Below are 24878 nucleotides of genomic sequence, written 5' to 3'. Positions count from 1 at the left end.
CACACAAATAACGCTCGCACAAATTCTAGACCAAACTGGTAGAAACCAAGCATGGAGATTAAGCATGATATAGTCTGGAGCACTGGCAGCATGAATTAACACAGTGTTTTCACAGTTCTTGGGTTTGCTTCTTTAATTCATTTATTTCACCTCTTAAGGGCCGGCTGTGCATTAAGAGTGTGCATGGGTATGCACGTGTGTGTGTGTGTGTATTTGGGTGTGAGTTTTGTTGACTAGACTCCACATTCTCTCGGTTAGGGAATGTCCTAATGCCTTTCTTATTTTTTTTTTAAACAGAAATATCACTTTTATTGACAAGTTAGGGTCACAACAGACAGCTTCCAGAACAGAAATAAGACAGTCCCAAGACAACGGAGTGTAAAATTGTAGCAGACAGGAGAATACTCTTCACCCTCATCCTCTCCCTCAGCACTAGCCGCTCCAACCTCCTCATAATCCTTCTCAAGGGCAGCCATGTCCTCATGGGCCTCAGAAAACTCTCCTTCCTCCAACCCTTCCCCCACATACCAGTGAAAAAAGGCACGCTTGGCATATATCAGGTCGAACTTGTGGTCCAGGCGAGCCCAGGCCTCAGCGATGGCTGTGGTGTTGCTCAGCATGCTCAGAGCTTGCTGTACTTGGGCCACTCTCCACCAGGCACCACAGTGGGAGGCTGGTAATGAATGCCCACTTTGAAGCCAGTGGGGCACCAGTCCACAAACTGGATGGTACACTTGGTCTTGATGGTGGCAATGGCAGCATTGACATCTTTGGGAACCACGTCGCCACGGTACAACAGGCAGCCCGCCGTGTATTTACCATGCCGAGGGTCACATTTCCCCATCTGGTTGGCTGGCTCAGAGCATGCGTTGGTGGTCTCTGCTACAGAAAGCTGTTCATGGTAGACTTTCTCAGCAGAGATGACGGGGGTGTAGGTGGCCAGAGGGAAGTGGATGCAGGGATAGGGCACCAGGTTGGTCTGGAATTCTGTCAGATCAACATTCAGGGCTCCATCAAATCTGAGGGAAGCAGTGATGGAGGACACAATCTGGCTAATAAGGCGGTTAAGGTTAGTGTAGGTTGGGCGCTCAATATCGAGGTTTCTACGGCAGATGTCATAGATGGCCTCATTGTCTACCATGAAGGCACAATCAGAGTGTTCCAGGGTGGTGTGGGTAGTGAGGATGGAGTTGTAGGGCTCAACTGCAGCTGTGGAAACCTGGGGAGCTGGGTAAATGGAGAACTCCAGCTTGGACTTCTTGCCATAATCGACAGAGAGACGTTCCATCAGCAGGGAGGTGTTCCCGGAACCAGTTCCCCCTCCAAAGCGGTGGAAAACCAAGAAGCCCTGAAGACCTGTGCACTGGTGAGCCAGCTTCCGAATGCGGTCCAAGACAAGGTCAATGATCTCCTTGCCGATGGTGTAGTGCCCTCGGGCGTAGTTGTTGGCAGCGTGCTCCTTACCAGTGATGAGCTGCTCAGGGTGGAAGAGCTGCCAGTAGGTGCCGGTGTGAACTTCATCAATGACCGTGGGTTCCAGGTCTACAAACACGGCCCTGGGCACATGCTTGCCAGCGCCTGTCTCATTGAAGAAGGTGTTGAAGGAGTCATCTCCTCCACCAATGGTCTTGTCACTTGGCATCCGGCCATTGGGCTGGATGCCGTGTTCCAGGCAATAGAGCTCCCAGCAGGCATTGCCGATCTGGATACCAGCCTGGCCCACGTGGATGGAGATGCAGTCACGCATGACTGAGACTTACAGGGTTCCTGGGGCGGGAAGAGGCAAGGGGACGGCGACAAGTTTCTCCAGCTGACAGACTACCAAAGAGTCCGGGGGAGAAGACAATGACTTTCTTATTTTGAAACATACTTTCACTTTAAACATACACCCCTCTCACATACCCACACCCACACCCACACCCACACACACACACACACACACACACACCCGCTCCCCCTCACACACAGAAATGTGGACAAAGGAGGCATTTATGGCAGACACCACTGCCCAATAATCCTTTTTACCCCTTGTTTAGTGAGTGAGCCCAGACTTTATATTTCGGGTGGCGATGAGCTCAGTTGCAAGGCTGCATTTCCAGGCCTCCCTCTCAGCTGGGGATGGTCAATGAGACCAAGTTTGGGAGAGAATTCTAGGAAATCTCCAAAGAAGTACGTATATAGTTCTTTTTTCCTCTTTTCTGCCAGCAATGTGAATATGGCAAATAAGCTTTGGTGGTCATCATGGCCGTGAAAGATTTTTGAGGATGAATGCTATGGTTAAAGGAAAACAAAAATAGAAGGAGCTGTCACCCCAGTCCTAGGATGCCTAACTAGCCTGAGACAAGTCTAGGCTGTCATCTTTTTATATGACATTGAAATGAAAGCACTCTCCTCTCTGGTCTCTGGTGGCTAGGAGCCAAACACAACTCCTAGGTGATAGGGGAGTCAATACTTTGTTAAAACGAATGAAAACAAATCAAACAAAATGAAGCAAAGGATTTCCTAAAAAGAATTCAAATCTTGCACTTTCATCTTCTGAATCAAATAATGAACCCCAAAAGTTATAAGTCAAAATAAAAAAAAAAAGAAGCATATTTTATCCTACACACACACACAAAGATAATTAGAACTTCAATGCCCTGCCAGTAGGAAGAAGAAAATCTCTTCCAGGGGCTTCCCAGTCTGAAATGTCCATTCGACTTAGCTAAGTATTTCCCTCCCCGCAATTATTTTTTCCTCGTGGGTTTATTAACAGAAACTGTCAGTTTTATATGACATCTTCAGAAACTCTACCTGCTTTTATCTGGCTGGAGGCCTCCTGGTCTCTCAGCATTTTGAACAATCCCCCCTCTCCTCTATCAGCACATACAGGAAAGCCTCGATCCCCCTGGTGAAAACCAAGTGCTTTTCAACATAACTGGTGTTCACTGAGTGGGTACCATATGCAGCCTGAAAACACAACAGTGGCTTGGTGGATGTACGCATTGTGAAGACCTTATTGTTGAGATTTTCCCAGGAGAGCGTATTTTCCTATCTCAGGATTCCTCCTGGTGCATCATGAATTCCTCGTAGTGTGCAGCTGGGAACAGGGAAAGTGAAGGAAGCAACAGGGGTGAAGGAATAAAGGTACTTCCAGGGCAGTGGCATGCTGACAAGTTTCACATCCAGCTGGGGGGAGCGGGGAAGGCTGATCAGCAGTGTTTGCAGATTTGTGTGGAACCAGTATGCTCACCGGGGCTGATGTCAGCTACCAGCGGTTAAGGAGCAGGCTTGCAAATTTCCAAGAATTCAACAGTTGGCTCTTGGGAGCCTTTGGAGCTGAGTTTAGCCATCTAGTGCATGGCCATCCCCTGTCTCAAACTTCTCAGCAGCTCTAGGAGGAAGTCTTCACAGGGTCGTGTCAAAGGTGTCGGAACTGGGTCTCAGAGGCACTACACTAACTGGCTCACAGTTGTTAAGTCAGCTGGCAGTGTGGCCACCAGGGATTTGTACCCAGGTCTGTCTGGTTGCACACTTTGGGCTCTTAAACTTACACTGAGAGGCCGTGGATAAAATGAAAGGAAATTAAAATGAGGAAAAGCAAAAGAAGAAAGGAAATAGTAAGGGGCGGTCTCAAGCCGAGGCCAAGCAGGTTTCTGTGGCTTCTCAGTGTCCTGGAGGAAGTGGGTCAAACCCAGCCCTGTGACCACTTTTTCGATTGTCAAATGGTTTTTACATTTTTAAAGAGTTAATGGGAAAATAAATATATAAAATGAAAAGAATGTGTGACAGAGACCAAACACGGCCCACCAACCTTAAAATATTTACTATCTGGTCCTTTATCCCTGCACTAGGCCTGACATGACTTCTGGGCCTCACCAGCCCGAGGTCAGCTCTAGGAGAGAAGGAAAGAGAAAGCAGACCAGCCTTTGGTAAAAACCCCCTACAGCCCCCAGCCCTTGATATGGATTATCTAATTCAATTCTTAAAATGACTCTAAGGCATGGTTTGCACTTGCTGTCCTCATTTTCGCTAGAGGGAAAACCGAGGCTCAGAGATGAATTTGCCTGTCTAAATTCATAGCTAGGAAGTGGCAGAGCTCAGAATCACATTTAAGTGTCCTGGGCTCTAGACCTCACTTCACACTGCATAGAGCCTTTTCTTCCAGGGCTCAGCCTCCAGGTCCTGGGTTCTGAGCCACCAACCAGGAGCTCCTGGCTAGCAAGGGAAGAGGATGTATACCCTGCAAACCAATATGGGATCAGATAATCCCTACAGTAATGTTAGGAACCAACAGAGAGCAGGGACATTGAGGAGGAAGTGATTCTGTTAGTGATCCGAGCTCAACGCTTCAAAGAGGAGGTGACAATGAGCATGAAATGACGGGACAGTGTGAACAATCTCAGAGAAGTACGACAGAGTGGGCATTCTGGGAACTGGTAAGCAGTCCTCTGTGCTTACAGTGTAGGGCTCACCATGAACAGATGGCTGGGCACTCCCCTGGACAGCTAGGTTGGAGCTAGATTAGGAAGGGCCAGGTTCTGAACCCAAAATCCTGGTACCCCTCAGGTGCTAGGGGCAAAGACCCACTAGGGGCTGATAGGAAGGAAAATGGAAAACAGCATGAATTCTCTGGAATTAAATGAGATTACGCATGTGAAATGTACATCAGACATCTGATGACACAGAGAATGTCTAATTAATGAGTAAGATCTGCCACTAACTGAACCATGTTCTAACTATGCATTACGTTAGTTATTTTGCATAAAGGATTCAATGAAATAACCAGGATCTGTCATATAATTCATATTAATCCTCAGTTAATTAACATGAATCTCCCAGGAGAGTTTGCTCTCCCTCTCTGCCTCTGTCTCTCACTCTCTTTCTTCTCTTTCTCCTTGCCATGTGAGCAGACAAGAAGGCAGCCATTTGCAAACCAGGAAGAGAGCTCTCACTGGAACCAGACCATCCTGGCACCGTCATTTTGGACTTCCAGGGATCAGCCTTAGGAGGAAATACATTTCTGTTGTTTGAGCTGCATGATCAAAGTTATCTGTTAGGGCAGGCCAAGCAGACTAAGATAATAGAAAATAACAGAAGGATGGCAATCATTCTGAATACTGAAACCAGAGAGACTTCCACCAAGAAACTGATTACACAAGTGTTAGAAAAGCTGAAAAGCCAGCAGGGGACAATGAGGCAATGCAGAGACAATGGAAGCAGCTGCTACCCCAGGATTGCAAGGACAAAGGGAAGAAGCCGGTTAAGAAAGCCTAGGGGCTCAGTAAACCACTGAGGGCACGAATCCGCTCATGAGGGCCCCACCCCATGACCACATCTAATCCAAGCCATCTCCCAAAGGCCTCATTTCCAAAAACCATCACATTGGGGGTTAGGGCTTCAATGCGTGAATTTCAGGGATCCAACATTCAGTCCTTAACATAGGTGTTATTATTCTTCATATTTAATGCTGCTTTGCAGATTAGGCAACAGAGATTAGGAAAGGTCAAGTATCTTTCTCAAAATCCTGGCTAGTAAATTACAAAAGTGTGATTCAAATCCAGGTCTAGCTGACTTTAATGGGGTACTATTAACTATTACAGCAGATTGCTTCACAGCGTGTCTGCATAAGGACCCAGTAATCAGATATGTATTTGATGTGCTAACACAATTCAACCAAATTCCTATCACCTGTCCTAGCTTGTGGGAAGTGGCCTATGCTAATTAAATCATAACATGATTGATGGGATACTTTAAAATAGAGAACGAACATCTGTATATCCTTTTACAATTCACAAAGAGCTCGCCTCACCATTACCTCATTTCCTCACTTGGTCTTCATAGTATGGTTGTCAGGATGGAAGGACAGATCTAGACAGAAACTGAAGGTCAGGGAGAGAAGGTGAAATGCTGCGAGTCACACAGCTAGGAGGTGAGAGAGGGAGGGAATACTTAAACCCACACCGTTGGCTCTTTATCCTGAGACAGGTAGAGTGGCAATGCCCCTTAGGGATCAACCAAAATGGCGAAAGCCCATTGAGTGGGAGCTGTTCCCACTATTATTTTAGACTTTCTGAGTGTCATCAGATTCATTTGCTGGTTTTTCCGATGAGCGAGCTGAGGACTTGTCAATGCACTGGGCTGCCTCTTTGAAGTTGCCTACTTCAAGGGAAGCTCCATTTGCCAGAGAAGGGGGTACATATGGTTGGTAAGAAGAGTTTGCGATGAGAACAACCATCGAAGCACTTGCCTGGTGGCAGGTGGCTCCACTGATACTTCAATGATCCCAGTTGTGTAAAAATAGCTCTAAAGCACTTGAAAGTATTTTGTTCTCTTAAAATAGGTTTAAAAACATTCCTCCCTTTTGTTTGCACTCCTAATTTGTTTAGCGAGGCCTCCCTCTTTCTTCTTAGAATCAAGGTCTTTAGCAGAAAGTGAATTTGAAAACTGAGGTACTGTAGAGTTTAAATGTCTTACTAGGACATAGATTACTTGATTAACTGTCACAGTTATTATTTGTAAAACAAAAAAAAAAAAAGGAGAGAGAGACAGATTTCTCTCTGTGCATTTTACTCTGTTGGGCAGTTTGGGACAGAGATGAGTTAATAAAAAAGGGAGTCCCGACTTTAAGAAGTACATCATTCAGCATAGAGGTTTAGACATGTACATCAATCCCTGTATATCAAAATTAATAATGATAATGTAATGAAAGACATAAAAGTGATGATAGTGGTAATTCAAGGTTTGCCCTTGGCAATGGTCATTGATCTTGACTTAATACTAAAATAGTGGGGTTTTTAAATATAAAAAGCTATCTGAAATGAATTAAGACTCTGGTGAGGCAGCTCTAGTCCAGGCTATATCTAGCCTCTGGCTGTATCCATCTGGCTTGTGGCAAGTTTCCTAAATTAAGTATCTGGAGGCCTCCTCCCTTAAGAACAACAAACACAGAGCTTCCCTGGTCTGAAGGAGAATTCTGGACCTCCTCCTGCTGGATGTCCTGTTTTGCTGTTTAACTCAAAGATTCATTCTCTTGAGGCCACAGCAGGTGGTTTTAGAGGGGGTTGGAGCCCAACCTTCTTGGTCCATGTTACAGACTATTTGTGACTCCTCTCCCCCCACATGCCTAGGTTGAAGCCCTAACTGCCAGTGTGGCTATATTTGGAGATGGAGTCTCTAAGGAAGTAATTAAGGTGAGATGAGATCATAAGGGTGGGGCTCTGATCCCATAGGATTAGCGTCCTTCTAAGAAGAGACCCAGACAGTCCCCCTCTCTTTCTTTCCCTGCACAGAAAGGAGGAGCCATGTAAGGACCTAGTGAGAAAGTGGCCATCTACAAACCAGGAAGAGAGATCTCAGCAGATACAAATGTGCCAGCACCCTGATCTTGGACAGTTCTAGCCTTCAGAACTATGAGAAAACATATTTTTAATGCTTAAGCCATTTCCTCTATGGTATCTTATGGTGGCCACCTGAGTGGACAGTCAGGGAGGAAAGATCTTTCAGGAGGAAGAGCCTGAGGTGTGCTTTGTCAGAATGAAGGCTTAGGCCTGAGTGGGCTACATGGACCCAGTAATTTGACCTGGTTGTGTCAAGGTGGGGATGGGGCTTTACGGAGGCCAGGAAGATGGGGTAGTGACAGGGAGTGTGAACCAGGCTGGATGAATGTTTTTAGGGTCAGCTTGGGGGAGACATGAATTTTAATGCTCTTTGTGGATGGGGGTAGTGTCAGAACTAAGGAGCAGAGGAAACTGTGAGCAGCACCAGGGGTATTGTGGGATAGGAGCCTGACTAGAAGAGTGCCATATTGGCTTCTCTCTACTGGGAACCCCCTCTGCCTTTCTCCTTCCAGCAGGGGCCCTCCCCTTCTCCAAGCAATGTCTGGATCCTTTCTTCCTTCTTCTTCTTTGTTTTTAATTTTTAAAAGATTTTATTTACTTATTTTGAGAGAGAGAATGCGTGAGAGAGAGAGAGAGCACAAGCAGAGGAGAGAGAGAAGCAGACTCCCCACTGAGCATGGAGCCCAGTGCGGGACTCGATCCCAGGACTCTGGGATCATGACCTGAGCTGAAGACAGATGCTTAACAAATGGACTGAGCCACCCAGGTGCCCTCTTTCTCAACTAAATGTTGCTCCTCTCACTTAAATTCTTATTAGCCTCCTCAAAATCCAAACTGATATAAATGCAAACATATGTATCTGTTATTATTACCAAATGACTCTTAGTCTTCAGCTTGGTTCTGGAGAATGGTGCTGACTTACAAACCTCTGTGGGAAAGTTAAGGTATCGAGAAATGGTCTCTTCCAAAGATATATATGTATATGAATATACCCCCTTGTCTTAAAGTGCTGTGGCAGATAGACTCTAAGGTAGCTTGTGATCTGGTATTCCCACCTTTGTGTAATTCCCTCCCCTTGAATGTTGGCAGGACCATGACTTGCTTCTAACCAATAGGATGCATCAAAGGTAATGAACATATGTGATTATGTGCTGGTGATTACAGAAGAGTCTAGTGCCCATCTTTCTAGAACCAGTCTCTCTCCATCTCTGTCTCTCTTTCTTTCAGTTGCTGACTTTGAAGAAGCAAGCTGCCATGAAACCTACAGCCACAAGGACATAAATTCTGCCAACAACCCGAGGAAGCGTGGAGGCAGAGCCTTCCTGTAATAGGAGCTCCCCCCAACCCTGCCCCGCATGTTTCTCCTTCACTCTCACGTGACTATCATACTTCACTTCATTTCTGACATCAGATGTGTGGGGTTCCCACACATCAAGCAATTCTCTGCAACAGCAATTGGGTGTCCTATAGTTTAACTCAATTCTGACACTGTTCACCTGGAGGTAGCCCAAGATCCTACAGGTTAAGGACTCAGTCCCTCAAGACTCCTTCCCCCGACCCCCTGCCAACTTCAGATGTCAATCTGTCAATCAAAAGTCCCAGGTTGTCACCTATACTTTTGACCAACTGATTATAAATAAGGGTTCCCACAACCCACAACCGGGGTTTGACAATTAGCTAGAATAACTTGCAGAACTCAGGGAAACACTTATGTGGACTAGTTTGTTATATAATAAAGGATATGATAAAGGATACAGATAAACAGCCAGATGATGAGATGCACAGGACAAGGTAAGGAGGAAATGATGTGGAGTTTTCATGCCCTTGCCAGACGTGCCACTCTCCCAGACCTCCATGTGTTCAGCAATCCAGAAGCTCTCCGAACCCTGTCCTTTTGGGGTTTTATGGAGGCTTTATTACAGAGGCATAATTGATTAAATCATCAGCCACTGTTGATTGATTCAATGTGCAGTCCCTCTCCCCACTCTGCAGTTTTGAGGGATGGACCTGAAAGCCCTAATCCTCTATCATGATTGGTTTCCCTGACAACCAGTCCCATCCCTAGGGACTTTCCAAAGTCACCTCATTAACATAAACTCAGGTGTAGTTGAAAGGGGCTTGTAATGAATAGCAAAAGGTATTTTAACACTTACTATTTAGAAAATTCCAAAGGTTTTAGAGGCTTTTTCAGAAATAGGGACAAAGACCAAATACATATTTCTTATTGCAAATTAGAATATCACATTTCCCCAGTCAAACTTCTGATGTAAACCCAGCCCTGGGCAACACCTTCATTGAAGCCTTGTGATACTCTATTTAGGCAGAAGACCCAGCTAGCTGTGCCTGGATTCCTGGTCCACAGAAACTGTGAGATAATAAATACGTATTGTTTTAGGCTGCTATGTTTGTGGTAATTCATCACACGGCGATAGAAAACTAAAACAGATTTTGGTACCCAGCAGTGGAATACTGCTTTACAAATACCCACAAATGTGGGAGTAGCCTTGGAACCAGGTAGTGGATGGAGGCCGGAAGGATTTAGAGGAGCATGATAAAGGAAACCCTCTGTTATTTTGAATTGACTCAAGAGAAAGTGAAGAACACATTATTAGAAATGGAAGGAAGTGAGATCCTTGCTTTGTGGTCAGCAGAAACCTTAGCAAAATTGTCTCCTGGGGTTCTGTGGAAAGCACAGCTTATAACTCATGAACTAGGTTATTTAGCTAAGGAGTTTCCAAGCAAAGTGTTGAAGATTTCTCTCTTCTCACTGCTTATAGTAAAATGTGAGAGAAGGGATAAATTGAGGAAGGAACTGTTAAACAAAATGGAGCCAGAACTTGACAATTTTTGAAAATTTCCAGCCGCTCCAGATGGTAAAAGATGCTGAAAGTCAGAAATGGCTGCCAACAGTGCGGCATGGAGAGAAAGCTGAGTGTGCAACTATACGATCTTTTGCTAAAACTGAAGGTCAGATTATTCAGTCATCTTAATTTCAAGCTATTAAGGGTGCGCCTCCCAGATCTTGAACCATAGGGCTTCTGGAAAGCCTGAGAGTGCTGTTGTGCCTTAACCATCTCTGCAGGAGCTACAGATAGAGAAAGGAGTATCTTAAAAAGATCTGTGGGCATGGCTTTTGTCTAACGGAGTGAACTCCCCTGAAATCCATGGGCGATCCACCAAGTTCTTAAGAAAATGATTTCAGTAGAAACACCAGCAGCATGAAGGAGAAGGGGCAGAGAGAAAACAAAATGAAAGAGGGCTGCTGAATCCCTCCAATTCTACTGGCCAGAAGCAGGCTGATAAGCTATTCAGCTTCAAACATGTGCTTCCTTTTATGAAAAAGAAAGGATGACACAAAATGGAATCAAGAGCTCAGAGGTCAGAGCCAAGAGCCACAGAGAATGATTCCCACATCGTGAAATATTACAAGGACTTAGCACTTGACCAGTCGGATTTCAAAACTGCAATGAACCTTTTTAATCCTTCATTTTAGCCTTGAACTGGAATATCTATCCTGTTTTCTTATGCCTGCCCCACCACTGTATGTCGGGTATTTTAAAATAGATAACTTGTCTCTTTAGGTTCACAGTCTCACAGATGGAGAGGATTGTGTCGCGGGAGCTGCACTTAACAGACTCTACCTGGGAGCCTCATCGTCAGCTGGGTTTGATTTGGATACTGAAGTTGTGGAGCTGATGCTATAATGGGATGAGACTCTTGAGAATCTTGGGATGGGGTGAATGTATGTTGAATGGAGGAGGGATAGGAATCATTGGCAGGGGCAGACTTCAGACTATGTTGGGAAGACTGTAGGATGACCTCCTTCCGGAATTCATATCTTTGTGTATGAATTGCCTTCTTGGTGGTGGGAGGGCCCTGTGACTGGCTTCTAACCCACAGAATGTGGCAAAGGTGATGGGATAAATGTAATTACATGTATGTAATTAAATAAGAATATAGCCCTCATCTTGCTAGAGCCTCTTTCTCATGCTATTGCTGGCTTTGAAGAAGCGAGCTGCCATAAATCCTATAGTCACAAGGAAATCAATTCTGCTACAACCTGAGGGAGCTTGGGAGCTTAGATGCAAATCCTTCTCCCGTTGAGCCTCTGATGAGAACCCAGCCCTGACCATCACCTGAATTGCAGACTTAGGAGACCATAAATAGGGACTCTAACTAAACTGTGCTTGGACTGGACTCCTGGTCCACAGTAATTGTAGTAATAGACACGTGCTGTTTTAAGCCACTACGTTTTTGATAATTTGTTCTGCAGCATAGAAAGTTAATACAGCAGCTCCTACAAAGAAGGAGAAACAAAAACACAGAAATGACAAAGAGAAATAACAGACAGCTTTATACTTCCACACTGGCAATGTTTTATATCTGTTGTCAAGAGTTGCTAGCACCTCTCTCTCACCCCTTAAGTTTTTATAAAGGCATTATCGACATCCATCCATCTGTTCATTCATTTGATAAATATTTTTTACATATCCCTCACTCTAGGAGTTTCTACCACAATTAGATTTATATTCCTGTCAGGTGCTTTCATATATATGCAAATGATTACATGGTAAGACATATCTGCTAAGTGTCCTGAGAGCAGTATTTAGAATGTGTGTGTATACAGCATCAGTCCCTTCTGGTCACTTGCTCATGGAGCTTACTTATGGTCTGTTGGAGGACCTAAAAAATAAAATAATAAAATAAAATAAAACAAAACAAAATAAAACAAAACAAAACAAAATAATTGTATGATTACATGTATGATAGAAGGTATAAAAGTACAGGGTTATCTAAGAGCACTTAGTGAGGGACCTAAGCTAATGAGAGAGGTTGGGGAAGGTTTCCTGGAAGAAGTAACATATAAGCTGAGTCTTGATGCATAAATGAAAGTTAGCCACCAGCGGGTTTGGGAAGTGTGTGCTGTCAAAGGGAATGGTACGTCAAAGGGCATGAGGCAAGAAAGAACTTGGTGTTTGCTAAAGAACTGAGCAGAGGCCAGTGTGGCAGGAGCATGGTGAGAACAGGGTGGAATGGACAGAGGGAAGGGGGTAAGGTGGGGAGGTTGGCAGTGGCTAGCTTATACAAGTCTTGGTGAAATCATCTGTGACTTTATTTTGCAAATTTTTAAGTGTGTGGCTAAAGGATGATTTTCTTTCTCTATTAGAGACAGAAATGTTAAAATGGTGAGAGGGCACAGAGTGAACACAAGGATCTTAGATTTCTGGCAGGGTGTGAGGGAGAGCACAGAGAGGTGTGCTGAGAGGTGCACAGAGAGGTGTAAACTGAGGTCACTGCTGTGGGAAGTAGGACAGAAGATGGACTCCTTAGGTAGGTGGCAAATTAGGTCCTGTCAGATGGGGAGAAGTGGCAATTATGAAACCCAGGTTCCTGGGAGAGCTGGAGAGGCAGGAAGAAGAGAACCACAGTTCAGCTTCCAGAGAGACACCACTAGCTTCTCAGGCATCAGCAGTGCAGGGAAGCTGTCTGAGGCACTCGGTAGGTGCATTCTTATGAGGAATAGAGTAGACAGTATGGCCATTTCATGTGCCTGGGCATTGTACACCCACGTGCCGTCCAGCAGAGACCCTCCAAGCCAGAAGACTAGAGTTCTGGGAGCCCTGCTTCCCCCAAACCAGCAGCGTGACCTTGGGCCAGTCTCTTGACCAGTCTGGTTCCAGTTGCTTCACTGGGTGTGGGAGCTCAAAGTTTCCAACAGGAAAGGTCACTCCTGTCTTCATGGGCTATCACTGCCAGGGGCCGTCGGTCTCACGAAGCCTGGCCTGGGAAAGTATGAGGGGTGAAGGATACTTCAGGAAGGAAGATCAGGCTGCATTCATGAGAATGGGCTGGTGTAGGGAAAGCAGGGAGCTGGCACCCCCTAGGATCTGGGACTGTACACTGGGCTCCGATGACCACCGTGGCTGGCGTCATTACTGTGAAGTCACATGCCCCAGAGACCCATAATCCCCTGTTGGTTTTTTCCTTTCATCTGCCAATCTGCTCAAGTCCTCAGATTGCATTATTGTTATTATCGTGACTTCTTTCTTCACAGTGTAACAGTTCTAATTAGCTTCATTTCCTGTTTTCTCCCCTCAGGGACCAGTACAGGACATCTGATGGCATCTGCATGCCCAGAGAGGGTGGAATTCAGGAACAAAGTCCATGAGCTAATAGCCTGGGGAGAGGGTGGTCTTCTCAGGATAGGGGTGAGGCTGGGGGAGGAAGGAAGAGAGCCCAGCAAACAAAGCCTGCTCGGGAGGCTGCTTCCTCATCAGCACCCAGTAACCCAGCTGGGAATAATGCCGTTGGCCTGCAGAGACCACCCCCTCGTTGAGTCTGGAGTTCCCTGGCCTTGTATCAGCCTTGTTATTTATCTGATTCTTCATTTCCTGAATGGTTTGGCTGCAAGAACTTCTTCAAGGCTTGATATGCCAATCTAATGGTATCTCATAAGGCCAGGGACTGCCCGATGCTCTTGATATTTGTACCTTTCAAATAAAATCAGGCCTGGGGAGGAAGGAGCCTAACTGACCTTGGTAACCTCAGTGCCAAACACTTTGGGATATTTCATGGCAAAATCGATTGTTGCATTTTTTAAGATTTTTGCTGTTGTCTTTTTTTTTTTTTCATTTCAGAGTAAGGTCTTCCAAAGTTCCAGGCTAAAGAGCAAGACACGGTGTTCAAATGTGCCTCTCATTAGCTGTATGTTCATGGCCAAGTTATATAAGCCATCTAATCTCAGTGTCCTCCCCAGTAAAGTAGAGCTAATAATAATACCTACCACATGGGAGTGAGATGGGGAATAGATAAGATAATGCATGTTTGGGTGCCAAATGGCTGCATATCACCAGCAATTTAGATCCAAAAGAGCCAAAATCAGTATCATGAGGATCTGTGTGGCAGGAAGGAAGAGGGAGCATATGACAACATAACAGAACCTCACTTATGAAGAAGCAGTTCACTGGGGCTAGAACACATGTTTTAGAGTCAGACCTCGGACCAACTCCCAGTTCTATCATTTACTACGTGGGCAGTACTTTCTTCTCTGAGCCTCAGTTTGAGCATTTGCAAAACTGGAATAAAAATAGTATTTGCTTTATAGGGTTGCCTTAAGAATTAAATGAGATGATGCATCGTGGTAGAGACTTGCTAGATATCCAACGAAACTGTTTCCTCTCCTTCCTGGGTCACTAATAGATGACATTTCCTAGCCTCCTTGCATCTAAGTGAAGTTGTGTGACTAAGTTCTGGTCACGGGAGTGTGTGTGGATTGAAGTGATATATGCTACATAGTCTAATCCCTGTGGTCCTATATACCCTCTCTTTCCTCTTCTGCTAGGTGGATGCAGAGAATCCGGTGGGGGTGAGGGGAACTCCAGAGCTCAGGGAAGGCAGAGCCACTGTGCAGAGGGAGCCCAGGTCTCTGAATGACTGGGTAGAACATAGCATTCCTCTCGTTGCTCCTGCCAATGCGTGTATTGGATTATGGCTGGAACTACCGAGATTTTTAGAATTATTTGTTAAAATATTTAATCTATGAGAATGATCTATTCATTCTCATAAAGCACATAATCATTCTTCAATAAATGTTAGCTATTATTATTATTATTATTATGATTTTCTCCCTGACCAGAATGGCTGAGTGGGCAGTTCCAAGCCCCCCATACTTAAATAAGGCTTAACACCACAAGTGCACTTTTGTTCTCTCCTCTGGCTGGAAGATTGACTTCTAAATCTCTGGATTCCCCCCAAAAGAAATTAAATTATTCATTTATCCAATCAGTAAGTATTCACCAAGTCCCTACTATTGATATAGCTTGATTAGGTGCTGGGAAATGCAGAGATGACAATACCATCTCCATGGAATCTTCAACTTCATAAAGAGACACTGACGCATGAGTGACCATATTATCGTGCAGAATAAAATGTGTGTCCTACTCTCACCTCATCATCCTAAGTTGTGGCCTGTGACACTTCTTTTTTTTTTTTTAAGATTTGTTTATTTTAGAGAGAGAGGGGGAGGGAGGGAGCGCGTGGGTGCCTACGACGAGTAGGCAGAGGGGCAGAGGGAGAGAATCTCAAGCAGACTCCCCACTGAGCATGGAGCCCGATGCAGGGCTCAATCCCAGGACCCTGAGATCATGACCTGAGCCAAAGTCAAGAGTCAGATGCTCAACCTACTGAGCCACCTGGGAGCTCCTGGCCTATGATACTTCTTTAAAAATCGTTAATAGTCTCAGCCCGGGTAGATCTATGGGAAAGTTTTTGCACTTCCCCGGCAACCTTCTCCTTGATTTTTACATGCTCACAGAAAGAGAAGAGAAGGGGGTTAAGCTGTTGTAGTTGTTGTTTCCTTGAAAACCAAATGTGTCTTTGTATGGTGCTGCTCTGTGGAGCCTTGCAGCCTTCCCAGCTTCTCCCTTCCTTTCTCTGCCTTCCCACGATTGGGAACCTGTGTGCCAGGAGACCCCTGCTCCTTCTGCACTGTGCTCATGCATCCTGTTTCCCAGGGCAGGATGAGCCGCTGTGACAGTCTAGCGCTGGTTCTGTTCAACTTTGCCCCCTCCCCTTCCTGGAGCTCAGGTCACTAAATAGACAGCATTCCCTTCTGTCCATTATAAAACACTGACGTATCAGGGAACTCATTTGTTTTTGCTGAGCCTGAACCCACACAAGCCATCACAGACTTTTTCAATACAGACTTCCAGGCAGCTCCACCAAACCAATCTTTGTTTGCCCAAGAGCTAGAGGTCTATCTTTGGTAATAATAATAATAATCTTTCATTTCCTTAAACTTATATTTTAGAAAACTTTTAGATATGGATAATCTAATAAGCATCTTGAGGGTAGGATGGTGTATGCTATTCTTTTGTACCCTTCTCCCACCGTTCTCGGCTCTCAAGGAGAGCTCACCAAGTACTTGAGGACTGAGAAGGAGACTCCTCCTATTACTCCCTTTTTCTGATTTTTAAAAATTGAAGTATAATTGACATATGATATATTAGTTTCAGGTGCACAATGTAGTGACTCAACATTTAAAAACATTACAAAATGATCACCATAATAAGTCTAATTACCATCTGTCACCATACAAAGTTAACACACTATTGTTGTTTATATTCCCACAATATTATTGTTTATATATTGTGTGTATTATGTATATGTGTATATTATGTACATTACTTCCCAATGACTTATTTATTTTATAACTGGAAGTTTGTCTCTCTTGTTCCCCTTTACCCATTCACCTTCTCCTCCAACCCCCTCTCCTCTGGCAACCATCAGTCTGTTCTCTGTATCTATGAGTCTAGTTTTGTTTTGTTTTTCTGTTCATTTGTTTTATTAGGTTCCACATATAAGTGAAATCACAAGGTATTTATCTTTCTCTATCTGACCTATTTCATTCAGCATAATACCCTCTATGCCCATCCATGTTGTTGCAAATGACAAGATTTCACTTTTTTATGGCTAATACTCCATTACGTATACCACATCTTCCTTATCCATTCATGTGTCAATGGACACTTACGTTGCTTCTATATTGAGCTATTATAAATAGTACTGCAATGAACATAGGGGTGCATGTATCCCTTCTTCTGATATGTGCTTTCATTCCCTTCCCAATAGATTCTTTCTCAATCACAGGTCCCAGCCTCATTAGCACTGCCTGTTTGACGGGGAACGATACAACCGCACAGGTTCATCTAGTTCATCCCTCTGCTCCCAAACAAGCTACTTCAGTGACTCAGCACTGTGCTGAGTCTATCGGAAGAGGACAGCTGTTGGGGTCAAGAGTTCTTTCTTGGAAGGCCTGCTGGTAAAACCAATGGAAGGTCTTTGGACCTGTTTGCTGATGACTAGTTGGCCCAAAGGATTCCAAATTCTGACCATAGATTTTTCCTTCTGAATATATCATTAGGTCTGGTTGTGTGCCAGACCAGCTCAGAGGCAAGACTTTGTGACTGTGACTTTTCATTCATTATTATTTTTAGGGCAGATCTGTTTCTCATTGACTGGGGCTTGTTGGGCCCCTTCTTTGCCTTGTCATGCTCAGGACAGCCCACATGGCAGCTTTCCAAGGACCACGCTTGCCCAGAGGTGATGTCGCCTGCCTCTCCTGACTGGTGGGTACAGGCCTGGGCTAAAGCCGCCTTTGTTCTTTCACAGTGGGTTGCTTTTCCTTGGGCTTGGATGGCTCAGCAAAAGTTATTGGACACTCTGCAGGGTGGGAGGCCTGAGCGGCAGAGTTTATGTTGGAAACTGTGTACGTTGTTCTGGGTTATCCTCACGGTGCCTCTATTTTTCCTTTTTGTCTGACAGGGTGAAGAGTATGGAGTGGGGTGGGGAAAGTGTCACGCACAAGTCGATGCATTTGGCCTCGTAGGATGGAGGGCCCTTTCCCAGCAATGTGAAGGCAGGTGAAGGCCCAAGGGGAGAGGGGGCCAGTGAGGGTGGGGTGAGGCAACTGTTGAGACTCAAAGCTACCCCCAAGCATTCTCAGGGAAAGGGGAAAAGAGAGAGAAACAATAAAAGGAAAACAAAAGATGGTAATAGATCAGGGAGGTAGGAAAGAGGGTAAAATGGGAGGAAAACGTTTCTTCAATAAATCCTTTCTAGATTACTCCAGCCTCATTTGAACTCCTACAGAATCTATTATATACATCAAATAATTCACCTCACACTGTATTCAGGTGTGTACTTAGATGCTGCTCTAGCCTTGCCTTCCCCCTCAGAAACTGTCCTCCTCTTTGGTCTGAATTCCACTCCACAGTGAGTGACCATCGAAAGCCCCTTGCTGTGCTCTCTGCATCTCCCAACCTCACTTCCTCAGGCTCCTGGTGTCTTCACTCCTCAGACTGTGGCCTCCCCTACCCCACATCATCCTCCTCAAAGCTGCTGCTTTCCTTGGGGGGAAATAAAATCCACTCATGCCAAGAATGTCAGGGGTGCAGAAAGTTTATAAAGCACTGGGGAGTAATAATGTTCTCCTGAGAACAACTTCTGGCCGCCATCTTTCACTCAGCTGCCCACTCTGCTTTGCCACCTTTCTCCTAGGTCTGTGCTCCCACCTACCCACGTTTTCCTCAGTGTGAGGCTGTCTTTTAACTCTCTCCCTTCCCCTTTGACACTCCTCTCTAGCTGGTTGTCTGGAAAATACTTTTCCTTACCTTTGGATGGCACTCTACAGTATACAAGGTGTTTTCATAAGCCTCATTAAAAAAAAAAACCTTCATAAGGATTTTATGAAACTCAGCTATTAATTCAACTAATACCTGGTAGAACTGGGTCTTAAAGCCATATGGTGTTTCTCCGTGTGCAGCATCCATCCACCTCTCAGGAAGAGCAAGGAAGGGAATGCAGGGAGCTGGGTCTCTGAGGTGGAGGAGAGTATGAACAGATACAAGGAGAGAGGCCGGAACTGTGGAAACGTTTCTCAGGCCCCAGGATCTGCCTGTTGGCTTTTGTTTTCTCGTTCACTAACCGAAGCTCATGACCACCGTCACTCTTCACCTATCCTTCCATTCTCTCATTCTCTCATTCATTCATTCACCCACCATGTCTTAGTGTCTACAACATTCCATGCAGCGGTGGTGCTTCTGTTTTCTTGGCTTTCTGTGGAGGGACATGCACCTCTGAGCAGCCACAGGCCCGGAGTTCCAGTCTGGAGCCAGAAGCAGCCTCTGAAGAATTTTAGCAACAGGAGGTAAGTGGGCCACTCGTCTGCAACTGTGCCACCTTCCTATTTTTCACCCACATGCTTGAGCAAAGACTAAGTCCCACATGTTTTTCTATAAATATACATAAGACTCCATTCCAGAGAAACACTCCAAAGCCATCCCATCTTCCAGGAACTTCTCGGATGGAAGCTGGATGTGGTGGTCACCCAGCTGATCTGCTCCCTCCTTCTTCATGTGCTTTCCACACATGGCTTCCAGAACCCCTTATCTCCTGGTTTTCCCTGTACCTCATTGGTTGTTCCTTTTTAGACGCTCTGAAGTTTTCCTCTCTTCATGTTGCAGGGCTCCGGGGCTCAACCCTTGGTCTTGTCTTCCCCACCACCATCATTTCCTCGGTGATCTTATCCAATCTCATGCCTGTACCAACACACGCCAGCAACCCTCACGTTGACCTCTCCATCTCAAGTCCAAGCTAGTGTATCATAGATACATCAAGCTTCATAGTCCAACAGAAACTCATCATCTTTGTTCACAAATCTGCTTTGCCTGTAGCTTTCTCTACTTCAGATGATGGCAACTCCACTTTCCCAGCTGCTCAGGGCACTAGCCTCGGAGCTATCCTTGACACTCTTCTTTCTTAATTCACTTCTAATCCACTGGCTTGACATGAGCCTAATCCAACCTCTCCCACTTCCTACAACTGCACCCCTAGTGTCATCTCCCATCTCTCATCTCTCTCCTAGTTTGTTACAACACTTCCTACCTGGTCCCCCTGCCTTTCCCCTTGCAGTCTATCCTCAACACAGCTGCCAGAGGGATCACTTTGAAACATAACTCGAATCATGTGATATTCCTTTTCCCCTTATTGACAAACCTTAATGGCATACCTGGATACTCAAGTACAAGTCAGAATCTCTACAACGATGAATTAAATTATCACATAAATGGCTGCAACTCCCCACTCCTCTCTATATCTGCCTACTTTACAAAGTAACTGTACAACTCCTCCCAGCAAAAGGTGGAGTCTTTTTCCCCACACCTTGAATCTGGGCTGGTCCTGTGATTTGCTTTGGCCAAACACAGTGTAAAGGATAGCGTGCCACCTCCAAGCCTGGGCCTTTCTCAGAACTCTGCTGTGCCCATGTAAACAAGTCCAGGCTAGTCTGCAGGACGGTGAGAGACATGTGGTCTAGTCACCTCCTTGCCCCAGCTGGCAGCCAGTCAACAGTCAGACATGGGAATGAGGCCATTCTAAAATAGCCAGCCTTAAACCAAGCCACCTCCTGATCCTCAGTGAGAAAATCCAGCTGAGATAAGCCCAGCCTGGCCAAGATCATCAGAGCCCAGCTGAACCATAGAATGAGGAGCAGTAGAAGCAGCTTATTGATTTAAGCTACTAGGTTTTGTGGTTGTTTTTTATGCAACATTTTGGTGGCAATAAAAAAGTGATACAAATGACCCGCAAGGCCCTCCATGATCCACGACGTCCCTTATTTCTCTGACTTTATCTTCTATTACTTTCTGGAAGCCTCATTCACCATGATCTTGCTTTTCCTGGACTATACCAAGTATGCTCCAGCCTCAGGGTCTTTGTACTTGCTGTGCTCTCCACCCGGAATATTTTTCTTTATATACCCTTACTACTACTCCCGTCATTTCCTTACATGCTTAAATGACACTTCAGCAAGGGTGATATTCAAAATATTTTTAAACATTAGATCATGAGGACTGACAAATCAGAACTGTCAAGGGATCAGAAGAGAGCAGGATCAAGGGTCCTGGTTGCCTGCTGCTGAGCTAGGAGTTCATCTTTTAACAGAGGGGCCAGGACAGCCAACTTGGACAAGGTAACAATAAAGGGGCTCCAGGCCATGCTTGTTGAACAACTGGTAAGGAAATACTATGATATTTTAACAGAACTATCAGCTCTGATTATGAGGAAGATGTCCACCCACCATCCTATCCCCCACCTCCCTCACTCCAGCATACTCTCTAAGCACCTTGTTTGACTTCATATTTCTCCAAAGCACTTTTATCACCATCTGATTTATAACATATTTGTCCATTTACTTGTTTATTACATTTCTACTCTTCTCCTTTTAGAACAGTGAGGTTCAATAGAAGTTTCTGTAATTGTGGAAATGTTCTACTACTGGCCTGTCCAATACAGTAGCCATGAACCACACACGATTAGGAAGCACCTGAAATGTGGCTATGGTGAGTTAGAAAATTGAACTTTTAATTTAATTTTACTTTTATTAATTTAAATTTAAATAGTCTTCTTTAACTATTTTTTTAAGATTTATTTATTTATTTTAGAGGTGAGGGAGGGGGCAGAGGGAGAAGGAGAATCTTAAGCAGACTCCACGCTGAGTGGAGCCCAACACGGGGCTCAATCTCACGACCCTGAGATCATGACCTGAGCTGAAACCAAGAGTCAGACACTTAACTGATTGCACCACCCAGGCGCCCCGCCTTTTGTAACTACTATCATACTGAACAGCACAACTCCAGAATGTAATCAAGTAAGGACTTTTGCAACTTCTTCACTACTATATCCCCAGTGCTTAGAACAGAATTTGGCTGAATAAATGAATGAACAAGTGAATGAACATGGCAGGCAGGGATGGCAGCAGATAAGAGGACCTGTCCATACCAAGTGCTCTAATGCCCATTGGAGGCTATGATAGGGGATGGTTTGGAGAACACAGAAAACGGACCTCTTACCTACTCCCCACATCAAGCTCTCAGTTTGGTAGGATGTACTGAGTAGAGGAAGATTCCTAATCTGGATCACAGTGCATTTATTTTTCAGCCTTATCCCAACCGGTTAACTAATGGGTCTGGCCTAATAAGAGGTTTTCTCTGGCCTGTCCTTGTGGAATATCAGTGAAGGAAAGGACCCTATAACACTGAGATTTTCTTAGCCCCAGTTTTCCAGGGCACCTGGGACAGAGTTCAGATGCTGCAGAATGACTCACCTATAACAGCAGAAAGAGCCCACACTTGGGAATTGTTCTTCCTACTGACCCTGTGGGGCTGGGAAGATCAGCGGGGAGACACACCTGCACCCAAGGGTCAGGCAGTGCTCAGCGACTCTGGGGACCAGTCGCAGGCAGACATACCAAAAGCAACCAGTCCCAGCCCCTGGTATCTGCATGACCCAACCCCAGGACCAATACTAGCTAATATTATACCCTCATTTCACTATCCAAATTGGTTCATTTGTGACAGTCCTGCTTATACCTGCTGTCCCAATACGCAGTCTGTGCAGTGTCCTTTCACTCTCGAAAGTGTCCTGATTATAGAAGATGATAACTTATATGGTCTTCTCACATCTTAGTGAGCTCTTACTCTGTGTCAGGCATTGTTTTAAGCATTGCACTTTTTTTCTCTTACATTTATACCTTGCAACCCAGAGGGCAACTATTACCACCATTCAACCAGGAACCTGAGAGGCTGAAGGACTGGCCTGCTGTTCTGGAACCAACAGGTTTAGACTCTGGAAGTAACTGGATAAATAAGCATCAGGAGCCTCCTTCCTGGGGCTCTTAGGAATGTCACACAGATCAAGCACCTCCTCCCACCTCCTAAAACATGTTTCTATTGGAGAGCAGGCCTGCCAGGGAAGAGTCTTTCCCATGGCAGACAATTGTTTCTTTCTCAAGCAATCAGTAACATGACAATTCCCCGGGTGAAGGGGCCTGTGTCTGTTTTCGTGGGACCATTTCTCACATCCAGCTGAGCAATGCTCACACTCTGGCTTTATGTCACAAGAGCCGATATTTCTCCCATGGGAGATTTGAAACTCTTAGAAGGAAATGGGTGGAGGACCAGGGCCAGGTCTAAAGAAAGCCATCAGAGGCCCTGGGTTGCAGAGTATGGATGGAGAGGTCCTGTCCATCCCAAGCCTTGTGGACTCAGCATGTCAAGTCAGGGCTGAGGAAGAGACAGGCAAACCAGAATGCACAAACCACAGTTCTGCAAGTCAAAGCAGAATCAAATTAACTCATGCAGTTGGATGATTTCCAGTTTGCTTATAAATGTCACAGAAAGGCAGTGGTAACACCATGGCTGTATTCCGTCTTTTTTCACTTTTTTTTTTTTTTTGGAGTCTTTTTAAAAAAAGCTTTCAGCTCTGTGTATCATTGAGAATGTTAACAATAGCTTACTGTTGAATAGCTCTTTATAATATAGAAAATGTCTTTAAAAAAATGTCTTTCACATCTGTTATCTCAATGGGCCTGACACCAACCTGATGAGGTAGACAATTCTGTTATTAATAACTTTGTTTTAAAAAAAGTGAGCCCACTAAGGTTTAATGAAGTTAAGTGATTTGTCCAAATTCACCTGTGTTATGATAATAATAAGCATTGTTTACCAGAGTGCTTAAATGCTTTACATACATCATCTCAATGCTCACAGCCCACCATGAGTGGGAGACATAGTTCTCCCAGGGAACGGAGGCTAGATGGGATGTCTGCCCAGGGTCAAAGTCATGGGACGAGGTGGAGAGGTGGAGCTGGGACAGGAACCCAGCCCCACTCTTAGCCCAGTCTGACTTGAAATCCCGTGTTTTCCCCAACACATCAGGGAAGCTTTATGTTCCTAAACTTTGATTCAAAATGGAAGGATCTGTCTTACTAGAAGCCTGGGACTCTCAGTGGACAAAGACAGGTGGGTTAGAAGGAATCCCAGAGTGAGATATGAAGAGGATCTGAGAGGTGTCCATACCACTAATCTCTTTACAAATGTAATCTGATTTTTATACTTGGCTGCCCTGTGAAATTGGAATTATTTCCATTTTACAGATGAGGAAACTAACACTTTGTCTGTGATCACAAAGATGTGAGCTCAGGTCTGCCTGATTTTAAAGACCATGCTTTTAACAGGAGGCACAATTTACATATGATAGAATGCACAGATTTTAAGTCTACAATGCCATGCATTCTGACAAATGTATATAATCAGTGCTCTAAACTATATGTATAACATATATATAGTTGGTTCTGTGACTATGGAGAACCGACACTAATACAAGTCTACAGATCAGTCTGTAGAGAACTGACATCTTAACAATTTTGAATCTTCTAATTCATGCGTATATCATGCCACTTACTTAAGTTCTCTTTAATTTCTCTCGGCAATATTTTACAATTTTCAGGTCTTGGGTATCATTTTTAGATGTACATTACCAAGTATTAGATGGTTTTTTTGATGTTATTATAGAGAGTATTTTTTAAAATTTCATTTTGTAATTGTTTGCTGTAACATACAGGAATACATTTTACCTTTTTTAAACCCTGATCTTTCATCTGGTGACTGCAGAAGATTTTTAACTAGTGCAATGATGATCAAAGAGGTATTTTAAGAAGAATAATTGGGGAAATCCAAATCAAAACCTCAATGAGATATCACCTCACACCAGTCAGAATGGCTAAAATTAACAAGTCAGGAAATGACAGATGTTGGCGGGGATGCGGAGAAAGGGGAACCCTCCTACACTGTTGGTGGGAATGCAAGCTGGTGCAGCCACTCTGGAAAACGGTATGGAGGTTCCTCAAAAAGTTGAAAATAGAGCTACCATACGATCCAGCAATTGCACTACTGGGTATTTACCCCAAAGATACAAATGTAGGGATCCGAAGGGGTACGTGCACCCCAATGTTGATAGCAGCAATGTCCACAATAGCCAAACTGTGGAAAGAGCCAAGATGTCCATCGACAGATGAATGGATAAAGAAGAAGTGGTATATATACACAATGGAATATTATGCAGCCATCAAAAGGAAGGAGATCTTGCCATTTGCAATGATGGGGATGGAACTGGAGGGTGTTATGCTGAGTGAAATAAGTCAATCAGAGAAAGACATGTATC

The 24878-nt window shown here is 44.6% G+C and overlaps 1 pseudogene; it reads right to left on the bottom strand.

The window, feature by feature from the left end:
• Positions 1 to 308: 308 nt before the first annotated feature.
• On the bottom strand, positions 309 to 1747 carry LOC113913708 (annotated as a pseudogene).
• Between the last annotated feature and the right edge of the window lie 23131 nt (positions 1748 to 24878).

The sequence above is a fragment of the Zalophus californianus genome, chromosome 11, assembly GCF_009762305.2.
Source record: "Zalophus californianus isolate mZalCal1 chromosome 11, mZalCal1.pri.v2, whole genome shotgun sequence".
Classification (NCBI taxonomy): Eukaryota; Metazoa; Chordata; class Mammalia; order Carnivora; family Otariidae; genus Zalophus; species Zalophus californianus.
The sequence above is the reverse complement of the archived record's forward strand: the minus strand, read 5'-3'. Positions and strand labels throughout refer to the sequence as shown.